We start from the raw sequence: 16,299 nt of genomic DNA on the forward strand, positions 1-16,299 counted from the left end.
TAAAAAAAAAATAAAAAAAAAATAATATTTTAAAAAATATATAAATAATATTTGTGCCTCCAAAAAAAAAAAAAAAGTACCTAATCCCTTCTAATATAAATAGATCTGCTATTCCCCCCCAAAAAAACACAAAAAAAAACATGTTTAAATTTTTTTTATTTGTTTTCACCCTCCAAAGTGTGGCGGATTGAAAATGACGAATTTGCTGTCTAAAAGCACTGCTGTCGAATTTCCAAACTTGAATTGAATATGCTTTGGTCGAATTGCAGCACTTATATCATTGCAGAAAAGTCGAATTTGCAAAAATTAGAATTTCAAAAAGTCGAATTTTGAAAGTCCGTTTTTTGGTCGGAAAGCACTGAATTGCATAGGCGATTTTTTTTTTGGGTCGAAAATGACCCGAAATTCGACAATTTCGGGAATTCGACCACAATTGCATATACCCCATAGAGAAGTAAATGTAGATTTGAAAAGTCAAAGATTATGTGCTAGATGCAGTGACGTGCGGTGGGGTGAGGCAGGTGAGGCAGAGCCTTTCCTGTCATACTTACGTTTAAACCAGAGTTTTCACTGAATAAAATATATGAAAAATACTGATAATTTGTTTGAAATATCTTCTTTGCATTATTCTAATAATTTTTATAGCCTAAACTCTGGAGTAAAAAGTCTATGGCAGGTGAGGCAGTGCCTCACCTGCTTATCTTTTCCGCACATCTCTGATCAAAACCCACCAAATTTCCAAGAGTTTATACTGCTGCACCTGTGTATAATGCCCAGATGCTTTGGCTCATATATTGCATGTAAATCTGGCTCTGGGGTTAGCCAGTGCCTCCTGAGCCATTTAGCTCACCGCACGTCCCTGGCTAGATGTAGGGCGTTATTCAGAGTTGTTAGCAAACCAAAAAAGTTAGCAATTGGGCAAAACCATGTGCACCGCAGGGGGAGCAGATATAACAGCGAGTTAGATTTGGGTGGGGTTTGTTCAAACTGAAATCTAAATTGCAGTGTAAAAATAAAGCAGCCAGTATTTACCCTGCACAGAAACAATATAATCCACCCAAATCTAAATCTCTCTGCACATGTTACATCTGCCCCACCTGCAGTGAAACATGGTTTTGCCCAATTACTAACTTTTTTGGTTTGCTAACAACTCTGAATAACCCCCGTAATGCAGTACGAAATTGTACAAATGTGTGAGTTTAGCGCTAAACTTGTACATTTTGCAAACGTGACCATTGTAATAGGAGGCCTAATTCAGATCTGATCGCAGCAGCAAATTTGTTAGCTAATGGAAAAAACCAGGTGCACTGCAGGTGGGGCAGATATAACATGTGCAGAGAGAGTTAGGTTTGGGTGGGTTATTTTGTTTCTGTGCAGCGTAAATACTGACTGCTTTATTTTTACACTGCAATTTAGATTTCAGTTTGAACACCCCACACCCAAGTCTACAGGGCCGGCTCCGGGGTTTTGAGCGCCCCGGGCAGGTGATGGGGGCGTGGCTTCATACAGGGGGCATTGTCACTTACGCCCCCTGTACAGTAGTAGCGCCGATGAAAGATGTGCGGTGCGCGATGACGTCATCGCGCACCGCACAGCAAAGGTCCTCTCCACGAAGGGGAACTAGACGCTTCGTGTCTAGTTCCCTTCGTGGAGAAGACCATTGCTGTGCAGTGCGCGATGACGTCATCGCGCACCGCACAGTAAACGTCCTCTCCACGAAGGGAAACTAGACGCTACGCCCTCCGGATGGCGCCGGTGTCCTCCGGAAGGCGGCGCCCCGGGCAAAAGTCCTGCTTGCCCGTGGCAAGATCCGCTACTGCAAGTCTAGCTATCTCTACACATGTTATATCTGCCTCACGTGCAGTGCACATGTTTTGCCCATTAGCTAACAAATTTGCTGCTGCGATCAGATCTGAAATAGGTCCAGAGTGCGGGAACATGCAAACTTTTATGTTTCTTGCAATCCCAAAACTTGCAACGGCAAAACCCACATTCAGATGTTTTGCCATTGCAAACATACAACTCGGGCAATGTAATAGGATGCAAGTTTACAACTCGCACCTAAAACATTGCCAAAATCTCGGCCAAAAAACAAGTTTTATGGTAAGAACTTACCGTTGTTAAAACTCTTTCTGTGAGGTACACTGGGCTCCACAAGGATGGACAATGGGGTGTGGAGTAGGATCTTGATCCGAGGCACCAACAGGCTCAAAGCTTTGACTGTTCCCAGAATGCACAGCGCCACCTCCTCTATAACCCCGCCTCCCTGCACAGGAGCTCAGTTTTTAGTTAACCAGCCCAATGCAGTAGCAGGAAAAGAGACGACAACGGTTAGTAGCCACATACACCACACGCTCACGACAGGAGAAGTGTCAGCGGCTAATGCCATATCAACCCAAAGAAGCTAAGTGTGTCAGGGTGGGCGCGTTGTGGAGCCCAGTGTACCTCGCAGAAAGAGTTTTAACAACGGTAAGTTCTTACCATAAACTCGTTTTCTGCTGCGGGGTACACTGGGCTCCACAAGGATGGACAATGGGGATGTCCTAAAGCAGTTCCTTATGGGAGGGGACGCACTGTAGCGGGCACAAGAACCCGGCGTCCAAAGGAAGCATCCTGGGAAGCGGCAGTATCGAAGGCATAAAACCATAGGTGTGCGCAGGGGGGATGCCTGGTGCGCACAGGCACCCCCTAATGTCCGGCACCCCTATCGCACATGCCTGATGCAGCTGAGCAGGCCGATTACTGTTCCCTCTGCGCTGTACCCTGTCAGGACTGCATTACTGACCGGACGCCTGGGTTAATCAAGGGGCCACTGCTACCGGCTTTCAAACTCCCGGCTCCACCTCCATGTACAAAAACAGCGTGATGTGATTACGTCATGCTGCTTGCACGCCCACCCATCACACCCGCCACACGCCCACCTCTATCCTTCTATGCTATGCCAACACCAGCCACTGATGAGGATCAGCATGCAGCCAGCGTTCCTCTTAGGAAGACAAATTCAATACTGGCAGGCGTTTGGCAGCAGCATTGACACGTCACTTGTTTTTCCAGCAGCAGCAATACTAGTCTGCGCCTGTCAGTGTCAGTGAGTGACTGACTTGTAAGTAAGCTGCTGCAGCTTGCAGGGAAAAGAGAGGGGGAGCCAGACCAGGCTGAAGAGGAGCAGTGTAATTGCAATGAGTGCCATCAGGGGTGTTTGTTTGGTGTACTCCACTACATCTGACAATGTATCTGCTTTATTAGGATTGGTACAATGGTGGATATTTTATATTGCGATGACCATCAATAGATGGTGCTAGATACGTCCAAAAGGCGGTGCTAGTCACACCCCTCCGACGGTGCACCCCCTAATAAAATGTGCTGCGCTCGCCTATGCATAAAACCTTATGAACGTGTTCACGGAGGACCACGTAGCCGCCTTGCACAATTGGTCAAGGGTCGCACCACGTTGGGCCGCCCAAGAAGGTCCAACAGACCGAGTAGAATAGGCCGTAATGTGAGCAGGAGCTGACAGACCAGCCTTCACATAAGCATGTGCAATCACCATTCTAATCCACCTGGCCAGGGTCTACTTGTGAGCAGGCCAGCCACGTTTGTGAAATCCAAACAAAACAAAGAGAGAATCAGATTTTCGAATAGAAGCAGTTCTCTACACATAGATACGGAGAGCCCGTACCACATCCAAAGGCCGCTCTTTGGGAGACAAGTCAGGAGAGACAAAGGCCGGAACCACAATCTCCTGATTAAGGAGGAACGAGGAAACCACCTTCGGAAAATAACAGGGACGAGTCTGAAGTACCGCCCGGTCACGGTGAAAAATCAGATATGGGGAACTACTGGAAAGGGCACCCAAATCCGACACTCTTCTAGCAGAGGCAATAGCCAGCAAGAACACCACCTTAAGGGAAAGCCACTTAAGATCAGCTGAACCTAGGGGTTCAAACGGAGGCTCCTGCAAAGCCTCCAAAACCACAGACAAGTCCCAAGGAGCCACAGGCGGGACATAGAGAGGTTGGATACGCAACACACCCTGAGTGAAAGTATGAACATCAGGTAAAGTCGCAATTTTTCTCTGAAACCACACCGACAAGGCAGAAATATGAACCTTGAGGGAGGCCAGACGCAGGCCTAAATCCAGGCCATGCTGCAGAATAGCCAAAAGTTTGGCTGTACTAAACTTGGAAGCATCATAATTGTTAGATGCGCACCAAACAAAGTAGGAATGCCAGACCCTATGGTAAATCCGGGCAGAAGCCGGTTTCCGGGCCCGCAACATAGTTTTAATGACCTCCTCAGAAAAACCATTAGCCCTCAAGACGGAAGCTTCAAGAGCCACGCCGTCAAAGACAGCCGGGATAGGTCCTGGCAGACACAGGGGCCCTGAACGAGGAGGTCTGGGCGTTGTGGAAGTAGAATTGGACGCTCTGACGATAGGCCCTGCAGGTCTGAGAACCAGTGCCGTCTGGGCCACGCTGGAGCTATGAGAAGCAGAATTCCTTTTTCTTGCTTGAACTTCCGAATTACCCTGGGCAGGAGTGATACCTGAGGGAACACGTATGGCAGCCGAAACCTCCACGGCACCGCCAGCGCATCCACGAATGCTGCTTGAGGATCCCTTGTCCATGCTTCGAAGACCGGAACCTTGTGATTGTGTTGAGATGCCATCAGATCTACGTCTGGAAGACCCCAATTTTCCACTAGGAGTTGAAACACTTCTGGATGGAGGCACAACTCGCCGGCATGCACGTCTTGACGACTGAGAAAGTCCGCTTTCCAATTCAGGACTCCCGGAATGAAGATTGCCGATATGGCCGGTAGATGGCGTTCCGCCCAATGTAGAATCCGTGAGACTTCTTTCATTGCCAGATGGCTTCGAGTGCCGCCCTGATGATTTATGTAAGCCACTGTGGTGGCGTTGTCCGACTGCACTTGAACAGGACGGTTCTGAATTAAATGCTGGGCTAGGTTCAATGCATTGAAGACCGCCCGCAATTCCAGAATGTTGATTGAGAGGAGGGACTCCTCCTTGGTCCACCGACCCTGAAGGGAGTGTCGCTCCAGCACCGCGCCCCAACCTCTTAGACTGGCATCTGTCATCAACAGGACCCAGTTTTATATCCAGAAGGGACGGCCTCTGCACAATTGTCGGTCCTGAAGCCACCAGAGCAGCGACAGACGGACCTCCGGAGTCAAAGAAATCATTTTAGACCTGATCCGGTGAGGCAGGCCGTACCACTTGGCTAGAATCAGCCTCTGGAGGGGGCGAGAATGGAATTGAGCATACTCCACCATGTCGAATGCTGATACCATGAGGCCCAGCACCTGCATTGCCGAATGTATCGACACTTGCGGACGAGAAAGGAAGCAACAAATCCTGTCCTGAAGCTTCAGGACCTTCTCCTGACACAAGAACAACCTCTGGTTGTGAGTGTCCAATAGCGCTCCCAGATGCACCATGCTCTGAGCAAGGATCAGGGAGGATTTCTTCCAGTTGATGAGCCACCCGTGGGCTTGTAGAAACTGGACCGTCATATCCAGATGACGTAGGAGAAGTTCTGGGGAATTTGCCAGGATTAACAAGTCGTCCAGATACGGCAGTATCCTGACCCCTTGACGGCGGAGTACCACCGTCACCACCGCCATTACTTTGGTGAAGACTCGCGGAGCCGTTGTTAAACCAAAAGGTAACGCCCGAAACTGGTATTGGAGGTTGCCAATAGCAAACCTCAGGTACTGCTGATGTGACACTGCTATAGGAATATGCAGGTAAGCATCCTGTATGTCCAGGGAGACCATGTAGTCCCAAGGTTCCAAGGCTAGAACTATAGAGCGAAGGGTTTCCATATGGAACTTGGAAACCTTCACAAACCTGTTCAATGCCTTGAGGTTGAGAATGGGCTGAGAGGACCCATTCAGTTTCGGGACTAGAAACAGCGGAGAGTAGTACCCCCGGCCCCTCTGCGCAAGAGGCACCTGTACTATGACTCCTGTATTCAGGAGGGTCTGTACCACCGAATACAGAGTGTTTGCCTTTGTCTGGTCTGACGGGATGTCTGTCTGGCAAAATCGATGAAGGGGTCTGTTTTTGAAGGCAATGGCGTAACCTCAAGTGACGACTTCCCGTACCCAGGCATCTGAAGTGGTGTTCAACCATTCCTGGGTATACCCTAGTAGCCGGCCCCCTACCCTGGGATCTTCCAGGGGGAGGCCCGCCCCGTCATGCGGCAGGCTTATCGGCCTTGGAAGCTGGCTGACAGGCCGCCCAGGCTCTTTTTGGCTTTGGCTTACCAGGTTTGGAAGTGCAGGCCTGCTTGTTGTACGCCTGACCTTTTGCTTTACCTGAAGGACGAAAGGGGTGAAAGGAAGTACCTTTAGCCTTCGACACAGAAGGAGCGGTACTTGGCAGACAGGCAGTTTTGGCAGTAGCCAAGTCAGCCACTATCTTATTTAAGTCCTCCCCAAACAGAATATCTCCCTTGAAAGGGAGTACCTCCAGTGTTTTACTAGAGTCCAGATCCACAGAACAGGATCTCAGCCACAATATCCGGCGAGCCAGGACTGACGTAGTAGAGGCCTTGGCTGCTAGGATACCGGCATCAAAAGCCGCCTCTTTAATATAGCGAGAAGCTGTGACAATATATGACAAGCATTGTCTAGCATGGTCAGAGGAGATTTCAGCTTCTAACTCCAAGGCCCATGCTTCAATAGCCTCTGCAGCCCATGTTGCTGCAATAGTGGGTCTTTGTGCAGCACCCGTGAGGGTGTAAATTGCTTTAAGACAACCCTCCACACGTTTATCTGTATGCTCTTTTAGAGACGTGATGGTAGTGACAGGCAGAGCTGAGGAAACCACCATCCTAGCCACATGTGAGTCTACTGGAGGAGGCGTTTCCCAATTCTTAGACAGCTCTGGCGCGAGGGGATAGCGAGCCAGCATCTTCTTTTGAGGCACAAACTTCGTACCCGGGTTTTTCCAGGGTTCCTGACGTATATCCACTAGGTGATCAGAGTGAGTTAAAACTTGTTTAACCACCTTCTGACGCTTGAACCTATCAGGTTTCTTAGGAGGGATGGATGGCTCGGGATCATCCATAATCTGTAGAATTAACTTAATAGCCTCCAAAAGATTAGGAACATCCACATGTGAACTACCCTCCCCATCAGCCGTATCTGAGTCAGAACCTGTGGGGTCAGTGTAAGTGCCGTCTTCATCAGACGAGGTGTCAGTGACAGCAGTGAATTGTGAGGATACAAGAGCTCGCTTAGAGGACCCCTTGGACTTAGGTGAGCAATGGTCAGACGTTTTAGTAGTCAGGGACTGGTTCAACTTCTTCAATTGAGCAGATAAATCGTCCGCCCACAGCGGGTTAGCTGCAGGGACCACATACGGTTGTACCAGCATTGGGGGTCCCATAGGGGGTGTTAGTTTATGAACTAGCGTACGCAGAAGCGTGGAAAAAGCGGCCCACGGTGGGTCATTATGTGCCTCCGTTGCCACAGTCCCACTGGGGGGCAAAGAGCCCCCAGAACCAGAGCCCACAGCTGCTATATTCCCCTCATAGGGATCTGTGGCGTCAGCAACACCGGCAGTGTGTTTAGCCCCAGAACCGTTACCCTCAGAAGCAGACATGCAGTATCAGGTAACACAGTACAATTGGCAGCAGCACAATACCTCTTACCCAAACCCCTGCGCAGTGTAGTCAGCACTAGCAGAGATAAAGGAGAGATATGGTGACTAAATCACAGAGAAAAATATGTATAAAAGTATATCTTTGTGAAAATCCTATATCAATATCAAACCTGACGCACCAAGCCCCCTCAGGTTATAGAATATAGGGATAGCAAGATGAATGAAAGACACGAAATGGACACCACTCAACTATCTAATGCACACACAGATAGTCACAGTTTGTACAATGCAGAGGTTATTACTAACAATAATACTGCACTGGACTAGCTTATATATATAGCTGTATAGTCAATAGATATAACACTACACAGTAAGAACTGGATGTATATCACAGGGTAATTGTATTAGAAAGCCCTGACTAAATGCACTCTTTCTTAACTAGCACTGTCTAAAAAGGCAGGTAGAATACTTAAGTGCCATGTAAAGTCACAGCACTGACAACCAGGCGGCTTTACACAGGAGGATTTGCCCAAGCAGTCCCAGGAACAGTGAAGCTGAGGGATAATGGCGCCCAGACACTGACAGGGAGTGAGGGAGAGACAGATATGCAGCTCCAGGGCAGTAACATTTGTGGGAAATGGCGCCCTGGGGCTTGGGGAGGGGCTTCAGGTCTAAGCCTTATCCTCCTGCTGGCAAAACCACCGGGTACTGTGGGCTACTGAACATGGTTTAGAGAGAAAACCTGACCTGCATCCATGCCCTGGTGATCTAGTGGGATCGCCTGTACTGCCACAGTGTCCACCGCCAGCGCGTGCTGCCCGCCTCCAACTGACCGTGCCGGATCGCGATAAAGACCGTGGTCACCACCTCCCGAAGCATGGCCACGCGATCCCGGAGAGCCCCCGTCGTGTGTGCCTGATGTGAAGAAAACCAGAGCCTCCTGCTGTAGGTACCCAGCAACCAGGGCTCGGGAGTGTACAGCGCCGCTGGGGAGAGCTGGAGCTGCAGCAGTGAATGTCTTTTGACATTTACCACCGCTGCTGCCCTTGAAGTTTTCACTTTTTTCTTCAAAAAAAGCTCTTCTTATGGCTGCCTGGAGCAGCCCCTCTGTTATGTTCCTGCTTACTGCAGCACCAACTACAAAACTAAGCTCCTGTGCAGGGAGGCGGGGTTATAGAGGAGGCGGTGCTGTGCATTCTGGGAACAGTCAAAGCTTTGAAAATGTTGGTGCCTCGGATCAAGATCCTACTCTACATCCCATTGTCCATCCTTGTGGAGCCCGGTGTACACCGCAGCAGAAATAGACCATTTCCTGGTTGGCGAGTTTGACAGAAACATGCACAGATCAGTGAGATCTGTGCATGTGTCTGCCTATAAAGTGTTTAAATGGTTTAAAAAAGTTTTTTTTTTAAATGAGTGCAGTCCCCCCAAAGCATATCCAGCACCAGCCTCTTTGAACCAGTCCTGGTTGCTGAAATAAAGGGAAAAAAATTACTAGGGGTTCCCCTCCTATTTTAACACCCAGCACCAGGCTCTTGGACCGGTCCTGGTTCCAAGAATACAGGGGAACAAAAGATGTAGGGGTTCCCCGTATTTTTGGAATCAGCGCTGCTAGTCAAGGAAATAATGCCACAGCCGGGGGACACATTTATACAAGTCCCTGCAGCTGTGGGATTATCCCCCCTAACTAGTCAGCCCTGGCCAGGGTTCCCTGTTGGAGTAGCGACCCCCCCCCCCCTCAATAAAGTGGTGGGTGCCAGGCTGATAGACATTGTGTAAAATGAAGAATAAATATTGGCTTTTATCTGTGGAACTACAGGTTCCAGCAAGCCACCCCTGCATGCTGGTACTTGGAGAACCACAAGTACCAGCATGCGGGGCATTAAAGGGCCCGCTGGTACCTGTAGTTCCACCTGTAAAGCAATATTGCAATAACCACAAGACACAAAGTTTAACAATAAAGCAATAAGTATATATAAGTATAACTTTAATAAATCATACTTGTACACTTACATATACTTACCTTTCATCACACGTAGATAGATATTCATGTCCCCTTGTACAGTAGAAATCCATAGGTTACCTGAACACAACAAAAAACTCACCTAATATCTGGTTTAGATCGGTCCTCTTGGGTCCATGTAGGCATCCAGGGGTTAAAAAATAACAAACCGCGAAAAATCCGCTCTACCAGACGCAAGGGGATCCATGTGGACACATGGATGCTCCTTTCCTGAATGCCAGGCCTTCTCGAGACTTCTGTCACTTGGATACCTGCCCAGGGGCGGATCCAGAAAAAAATTACAGGGGGGGCACCATAAGGGGCGTGGCTTCATTGGAATGGGCGTGGCTTCGTTGCAATGGGCGTGGTATTGCAGGAAAAGACTACCTTATACCCCAGTTTTGCAACCTGCACGCCCAGACGTTGGCCACCACAGGAAAGAAAAATAATCCTGATTCATGCCCCTTACATTATTTGTCATTTTTCCTCCTTATAGTAATGCCCAGTATACATTATTCCACATACTGCAATGGCCCTTAGACATTATTCCACACACAATAATGCACATGACACAATATGCACACACTGTAATGCCCCAGACACATTATGCCACACACCGTAATGCCTGTGACACATTATGACAGGAATCGCAATGCCCGTTATACATTATGCTACACACTGCACTGCCCCTGATACATTATAGCACATACAATGTCTGCGACACATTATGCCACACACTGCAATGACCTTGAGACATTATACCACAATGCCCGTGATATAGTATACCATACACCGTAATGCCTGTGACACATACCGCAATGCCCGTTATACCCTATGCCACACACCGCAATGCCCGTTATATATTATGCCACACTGCAATGACCCTGAGACATTATACCACATACCACAATGCCCGTGATATAGTATACCACACACCGTAATGCCTGACACATTATGACACACACCGCAATGTCCGTGATACATTATGCCACACACTGCAATGACCCTGAGACATTATACCACATATCACAATGCCAGCGATATAGTATACCATACACCGTAATGCCTGTGACACATTATGACACACACCGCAATGTCCGTGATACATTATGCCACACACCGTAATGCCCATTACACATTAAGTCCTACAGTAAGGCTTCTAATTACTTTTCAAATACCTGCTCGTTGCCAGGGGTTTCATGCTCTTGGTTCCATGCACGGTGCCAGGGGTTTTCATGCTCAGGGTGTCATGCTCATTGCCAGGGGTTTCATGCACTGGGTGTCATGCTCGTTGCCAGGGGTTTCATGCACTGGGTGTCATGCTCGTTGCCAGGGGTTTCATGCACTGGGTGTCATGCTCGTTGCTAGGAGGTAGTCCTTGTTGCTAGGGCTGTGCTCCCAGTGCCACATATGTCCCCAGTGCCAGATATTCCCCCACGGTGCCAGGTACTCACATGCCCCCAGTGCCAAATATAGCCCCCCCCCCATGTGCCAGGTACACATATACCCCCAGTGCCAGATATTCCCCGACAGTGCCACATATGCCCCCAGTGCCAGATATCGCCCCCCCCAGTGCTATATATGCCCCCAGTGCCACATATGCCCCAGTGCCAGATATTCCCCCCCCAGTGCCACATATGCCCCCAGTGCCACATATGCCCCCAGTGCCAGATATTCCCCCCCCCCAGTGCCATATATGCCCCCAGTGCCAAATATGCCCCCAGTGCCAGATATTCCCTCCCCAGTGCCATATATGTCCCCAGTGCCAGATATTCTCCCCCCCCCCCCCTCCCTGCCAAATATGCCCCCAGTGCCAGATATTCCCCCCAGTGCGTCCCCCCCCCCCTTCCTCCGCCGCCGCCGCCGCTGCTCCCCCCGCTCCCCTGCTGTTAGGAGGGACACGGAGGGCACAGCACAGTGCACGCCTCCCTGTGTCCCTCCTGTGTCTCCGGCGGCCGCGGGTCACTGTAATAAAGGAAGTGCTCACGAACGGCACTTCCTTTATGAGACCAGCGGCCGCCGGAGACCCAGGAGGGACACAGGAGAGGCGTGCACTGTGCCCTCCGTGTCCCTCCTAACAGCAGGGGAGGAAACGAGACCGCAGACTGACATGCGGACGCTAGTCCGCATGTCAGTCTGCACTAAAAATGACAGGGGGGGCACGTGCCTTGGTGCCCCCCCCCTAAATCCGCCACTGTACCTGCCAGCCAATCAGGGAGCGCCCTGTGATAGCGTTCTCCTAATTGGCTATGTGCTCATTGCCTGTCACCCATAGAATATAATGGGGTAAATATCCCTGTCGAAGTCTATGGGTGGGAACCTGCTGTCTACCGCAGACCGCAAGGTTAATTGAGGTCACCCACAACAGTGACCTCAATTAACCTTACACTACCTAAATGAGTAGTATCAGGTAATCAGCAGATGCCAAGATCATAGTGCCTAGCATATATTGATACATCCATGTATACAAGTATTGATAATATTTAGGTTATATTAAAGAATGTATTAGTTTAATTTTCTAGTTAAAATGCTTTACATAAAAAAGTGTTTAGGGGAAACCCAATCCTACTTATAAATGCATTTTCTGTTCTAGATTACTATTTTACCACCATTTAAAATCAAATTCTAGGTTTTCTTTGTCTTGCATGAACGAAACTATTGCTATTTTGTTCCTTTTTTTTCTCTGGGAGTCCAGTAAGTTACTGTAATGTCATTTGAGATTAAGAAAATAAGGATGTCTCCAGAAATGCAAATACTTTCCCAGAGTTCCAGAATACCCCTCAAATTTAGGCTAAAGGTGAACGACATTGCCTAGTGTTTCCCCTCCCGGGCCGGGCTACCCAACGTCATGCCACGGCCGGCCGGAGCATGCAGCTTTGGACAATGAGTCCAAATTGAGCTGTATGAACCGCCAAGACCGAGGGTTGTTAACAACCTGCGGGGCCGCGCATCGCTTGTCAACGGCTGCATACACACTGGGCGATATAGTAAACTATATAATAATAATAATAATAATAATTTTATTTATATAGCGCTCTTTCTCCAATAGGACTTAAGGCGCTTAACAGATACATAGCATAATATAGTACAGAAATATATGAAGTACATTTTCATAAAATACAGAAGCATGAAGATACTAAAAGGGACATTATGGAAATGCTTGAGTAAACAGGAAAGTCTTCAGTCTAGTTTTGAAGGATTCTATAGTTGGGGCCTCTCGCATTGAGCTGAGAAGTGAGTTCCATAGAGTCGGAGACACATGACTAAAAGCTCGATAGCTCAGGAGGGGAAAAATGATCGATATAGTTGGCTGTATCGCTAAGTGTGTATGCACCTTAAGGGGTATATTCATTAAGGGTTTTTTTCATTGTTGTTTCTTTGTCAGTCTTTATAAAATTATGTGGGAAGTGCAGTCCTGCATAATGTTATGGTTTGTAGGTATATATTAATAGCCTAACGTAGGGTATTTTAACTAAATCTCCTGCAGAAGGCTTTTCTAAACACTGGAAAACGAACAAAACCTGTTGTTCATACAAATTGGTTAAACACAAATTTAACAAACTTGGATGATAGATTGTAATTTGCTCTCATCCATTACCAGATTTGCATTCCAACCAGCTAGATCTGACAGATTATCAGGCAGATAATTGTATAGTGTGTACCTAGCTTTTGGACCAATGTACAGCAAGGGCAGGTTCAGAAAAATCATGTCAGATGCTGGCTGCAGAAACACACAGTAATGCCTGCCTGTAAGTACATACAGTATGTCAGGTGTGTCTGAGAACTAGCGCAAATATCTGTGCTTGTATTGATCATCAGCAAAGACCTTTTCAGTTTAACAAAAAATAATGTTAAATAAATAAAAAATCAGTGTGGCCATACACAGCCCAGAAGTGTTCCAGAAGTAATGTACCTGTGCCGGATAAGGTATGTAATCCGATGGCGTCCTTTGCTCACCACAGGTTCTATTCACACTCGGTTGGTGGCGTGGACCCACCAACCAAGTGGGAATTATGGGCGGGTGTCAGTATTACAGCCGCCGGTAAAATGATGGCTGTGGGGATTCTGGTGTCAGTCTCCTGACCGCCGGGATCCCGACAGCTGGCATTCTGACTGCATCCTCCCGTTTCTAGTCTAATGCTTCTGAACACTAGGCCAATACAGGCTTGGCTGAATATAACCATGAATCCTGCAGCACAGGGCCCCAATGTCAGCAAGAACTAGAATGTTTAGCATGAGACTGAATTTGCTAGGGAAAAACAAATGCCTCCACAACCTACAAGAAAACAGCCCTGTGGCTAAAGATGAAACATATATTTTTGGTGGTACACTACTGGTGTTTGAGTGGGGTGTGGTTCATTAGGTCAACATGAGTTAGGTCGACATACACTGGGTCAACCTCGTTTGGTGGAGATGCATTAGGTCTACATGATCAATAGGGCGACATGGTCATTAGGTCGACATGTGGTAGGTCGACATGGAAAAAGGTCAACCTGAGTTTTTTACTTTTTTTGGTGTAGTTTTCTTCGAAAAGTGACCGGGAACCCCAATTGGTGCCCCGTGTCCCCTCGCATGGCTCACTTTGCTCGCCATGCTTCGGGCACGGTGCCTCTCTCTGCTACCACTGCGCTTAGCACAGGTTACCGTTCCCAATCGTTGTCCACGAAAATCGTTAAGTATGAAAAAGGTCAAAAAATTAAAAAAATTATGAAAAACTTGTGTCAACCTTTTTCCATGTCGACCTAGTACATGACGACCTAATGACCATGTCGACCTAGTGACCATGTCGACATAATGCATGTCGACCAAAGGCGGTCGACCCAATGTATGTCGACCTAACTCATGTCGACCTAATGACCGCCATCCGCTTGAGTGCGACGCTGTTTGTAGAAATACCAGTGTCAGTATACTCATGGAAGCAAGACCATGCTTTCACTTGTAGAACTACAACCTCCACCATGCCCTGGAATCCATGGCCTACTGGTACCTATAGTGCACTGTAAAAGAAATAGAATAAAATAAACACATACCATTACAAAGTAACACCCATGATCAGCTATCCAAGCTCAAGGCATGTATCTGTAAGATTCATGCAGCTCTATAGACAGTGGCATGTAAATGAAGTCCCCTAATTTTGCTCCAATTTAGGTTGCGCAGTTGCACGAAACAAATGAGCTCTGATTGGATAGCCCAAATTGACCATTTTTTTCATTCTGAAAAGTATCGCTGCTAATAGGATACCCCCTTACAGATTGATTTATAGATAGCGATGGTAAAAAGTGATTTAATTTGAAGCCATATTAGACATTAGGCTAGTAGACATGCTGTGACTTGACTGGAGACTAGTTGTTAAAAAAACGCTCAACCCCTTAATATAAAGCTGTCGGACAACATAGAAATCTGTATGTGTTATGAGACCATGTCAGTAAAATAAATGAATGTACAGTATCTCTTGGTAAACCCAGGATGTGACAAACAGGAAGTGATGATATTTACTGTATACAGTGTTATGCTGGAAAACACAGGGAAATTCCAAGATGTACTTTTACTTTAACCTTAAAATGTTCCCATCAGCTATACTGTTGGGCCGGAACAATAGTCATGAAAATGCTACCTCTAAACAACACCAGTTCAGATCAAAGAAAAAACATTGATGAAGTGAGAACTGTTGGCAGAGTGTTCTGGGCTATCTGGCGCAGTGACCTCAGTCCACACACTTACTGACTTAAACAGTAATGCAGGTTTATTTAGTGTACACAGGTGACTCAGATGTAACACTGATAGCTGTAATCAGGAACCCATATATAACACAAGGTAACAGCATTAGGTAATGGTACTTATCAGGAGATGTCTGTAGTGGTGAAGCATGGAGGACTGCACAGCCGTGCAGTCTGACTCTCACTGTAGAGATGATGATGCATGCACTGTAACACTGTCAGTCTCTGTAGCTGAGATCTGCTCCCAGTCTCAGCTCTGCACACTTGTACACATAGGACTCTGTCTCAGTCTCTGTGTGTGTCACACTCTTCTCCCTCTCTCTCTCTGATGGAGGTACATGAACTGCATCATACAACTGTGCCTCTGAGTGACTCTTGGATCTAGAGGTCTGACACTCGGGGATGCACCCATAGACGGTACACAGAAGGAGACAGGTACAGAGCGCACCATATCCTACAAGAACTACTGTTATACAAAGTTTTATACATACAACCTAGTGACTATCTAACTATTATACAATGGGCCTGATTCAGATATGAACAGAGAGGCTATTGTTGGCACTTACAGAACACAGCATCATATCATCTGTGACGCTGTCGGCTGGCTGTGTGATTCACGGTGGTGCGCAAGCCGGTGCCTGCATCTGCTACAAAGAGGCCAGGAAATCCCTGTCCCCAGATCTGATCCTGGCATATGTGCAGTACAGATCGGCGCGTCTGGACCAGAATCATGGCCCAATGTAATTACATTTAGATCATAGTTGATGACCTTTGGGTATAATAAAACATACAATATATACAATATAGAGTAGGGAATAACCTACAATAACATACAGACAAATCTCAATGTTTTAGATAGTGTTGGTACTTTCACTCAGCCATAGGATTGTATGGGCTGCTTTCCCTCAATTTCTAATAACTTTTCCCAGAGTTTATATTACAATCTT

General features: G+C 47.4%; 1 protein-coding gene across 2 annotated transcripts in view; it reads right to left on the bottom strand.

Annotated features, from left to right (window-relative positions):
- The window catches only part of CD53 (CD53 molecule), a 114,982-nt gene that overhangs the window by 85,945 nt on the left and 12,738 nt on the right, over positions 1-16,299 (bottom strand). The window contains exon 1 of one of the 2 annotated variants that reach the window (XM_063955475.1): positions 10,814-10,949. The exons of the other annotated variant lie outside the window; for it this stretch is intronic. The gene's annotated coding sequence lies outside the window, so the exon portion shown is untranslated. Of the gene's footprint in view, positions 1-10,813; positions 10,950-16,299 lie in introns of those variants that run through there. 2 annotated transcript variants of the gene reach the window in all.

This window comes from Pseudophryne corroboree, chromosome 2, assembly GCF_028390025.1.
Source record: "Pseudophryne corroboree isolate aPseCor3 chromosome 2, aPseCor3.hap2, whole genome shotgun sequence".
Lineage (NCBI taxonomy): Eukaryota > Metazoa > Chordata > Amphibia > Anura > Myobatrachidae > Pseudophryne > Pseudophryne corroboree.